Source organism: Echinops telfairi, unplaced genomic scaffold (assembly GCF_000313985.2).
Source record: "Echinops telfairi isolate 266 unplaced genomic scaffold, ASM31398v2 ScPeMD7_42;HRSCAF=159, whole genome shotgun sequence".
Lineage (NCBI taxonomy): Eukaryota > Metazoa > Chordata > Mammalia > Afrosoricida > Tenrecidae > Echinops > Echinops telfairi.
In genome coordinates this window covers 5,384,046-5,386,671 of record NW_022103940.1, presented here as the reverse complement: position 1 = coordinate 5,386,671, position 2,626 = coordinate 5,384,046, and positions in this window count along the sequence as shown.

The window sequence follows — 2,626 nt, the reverse complement described above, 5'->3', positions numbered from 1 at the left end:
CCCATCCTTTGTGTTGTGGGTTTTTTGTTTTCTCCGAATAGATCTGATCTTTAAAAAAACAACAACAAAAAACCACAAAGAATCCAAGTAAAAAAAGGGCAGAGGACATGAACTGGCAATCCACAAAGGGTGACACTTGAATGGCTAACACACATATGAGAAACTTCTGACAATCACTATGCATCCAAGAGATGCAAAACAAAACAACAATGAGATATCACTTTACACCCACAACTATAAGTCAATTCCCCAAAACAGAGAAAAAATGGAGAGAATGCAGACAGAGTGGAACTCTATTCACAGTTGATGGGCTTGCAAATATGTACAAACTTTGTGAAAAGTGATATGGCAATACCTAAAGCAACCGAGAATAGACATACCACAGACCAAACAATACTTTGCTAGATGTATACCATAAAGGAGTAAGAGAACATAGATAGATGTATGCTCTCCCATGTTTATTGGTGCACAGTTCACAATAGCAAGAAACAGGAAATAGTCCAACTGGCCACCATTAGAAGAATGAATAAAGAAACTCTGGTACATACATATAATGGAATACTATGCATCCCTAAAAAATAAATGAAATTATGAAACACTTCATGACTTGAAGGGATCTGGAAAGCATTATGCTGAGTGAACTAAGTCAATTACAAAATGACATAGTGTATGGGTCCACTGCTTTAAGAATAAACCCTGAAATGAAGTCAGGCTTTTGCTCTCCGATCATGTACTATTCTAGTGGGTTTCCCAAGTAATGAGACAGAGAGTTTGCCTAGTGCCCATGAATCCTATATTACACCCTTTATATGAGTATTTTTAAAAAACCACTTCGACAGAGGAGACCTCACCTAAGCTGGAGTCCATTGCTCAAGATGGGGGAGAGGGAGAAGACCATTCCGTTTCTGCTAGACATCATTGTGTTTAGGTCATCCCAAACCAACAGGCATTCCTACCAGTGTGATAAGTGAATTGCACTGGAAATTCAAGTCAAGATTCAGGGAGAGGGTTATGCATTTCTCAGAGAAGGCAGTGGCAGTTATACTTCTGTTGGCGGGTAAAATGACTGGAGCAATCTCCCAGCAGGGGAAAAAATTAACAATACTTACATAGAACCCCAAGGGAGAATACATGCAGTACTATGATCTGAATTGGACACTATGACCTAGTTTCTCTACAGCCCGTGGTGACACAGGTGGTAAGCTATAGATTACTGGGACTTTAGACTGTCCTTTCAAGGCCCATATAACATCCTTTATAGGCCAGATCAGAAGGATCCGATGTGGAAATCCCTTTAAGAAAACTGGGAATTACCTCAAACTCATCTGTAGCAGATATAAGGAACTCACATACTTCCTTGGATTTAAGGCTACACTGTCTTAGTATGTGAAGAAGCAGATGGCTGCTATACCAAGGTTATAGAATTAGGCATTGTCAGACTGGTTTGTATCTCTTGTTTGAGAGTGCCCAAATGAAAGGTGGTCTGGTGTTACCATATATTTACTATTTTGATACTCTCTATGCTTTCTTAAGACATTTATTAGGTTGGTAGGCATGGTTCTGGCTTTGGTAATGAGTATTATTGAAAATTTTAACTTATCATCAACCCACAAAGTTTTTGTAATGAGTCTCCAGTCACTTAAGAGTTTATTCTGTACAAGTCAAGTCCTGTATTGTGTTTCATAGCTGGCCTATACTCATATAATTTCCTTTTCTCAACAGTGCTTTAACTTTTATACCACTGCCTAAATTAAAGGCACTATCGATAGAATTAACTTATGCCCCAAGAGGATAATTGGTAATGTTCTCTAAAATAAATAGACAATGATATCTCTAAGGTGAACCAGAGACATATATAAAACAGAGATATATGAGTGGATTGGGGACTCACACTTAATTCTAGCCCCAATCAAAGGACAATTAGTTTTAAGACATGGCCCTACTTGATACTGTCATGAAGAGATAACTGAAGAAATGGGCGCTATAGCAAAAGGTAGTGAATCAATCAGATGTTGCCCATTTATGAAAAAAACAGTGTCTACTTAACAATAACAACAACAAAAAAGAAAACACAAAATAACAATAACAAAAAGAAAGCCACTGACAAAAATGGAAAAGGCTATAAATAGTTCAAGTTCTGTTTGTTGGCCTTTACGTGTGTTTTCCAGTCGAGTCTGATTGGGTGCCACACTCTGTCTCCAAAGTCTATTTTTGGTGTTCCCCAGGGATTTCATTACTCTGCTTTCCCTGCTGTTCTGCTGCATGCCCTCAGTGCCTCGCCCCAGAGTGATGGGGCCAGACCATGCACTATTGCCACACTGTGGCTCCAATGCGTTCCACCCCCCCCCCTCCCCCACCACCACCCCAGCGCCATGGTTCAGTGAGGAATGCCGTGTACTCTGGTGGGGCTGGCCCTATGGTGCTGCTCTGAGCAGGAACATCATCGTGGTCGTCCGGGTTTGGTGGGCCAGGATGTCCTCCTCTCTCTCTCCATCCCTTTGCGTTTCTCCAGTATGCTCTAATCAGACGGGCCCCTCTCCCCAAGCTGTAGCCCCAGTGCTGTCCTCTGAAGTGCATTTTTCTGAGGGGGGGTGTCCACATAGTTGGAATTGGGGCAGGTCCAGCA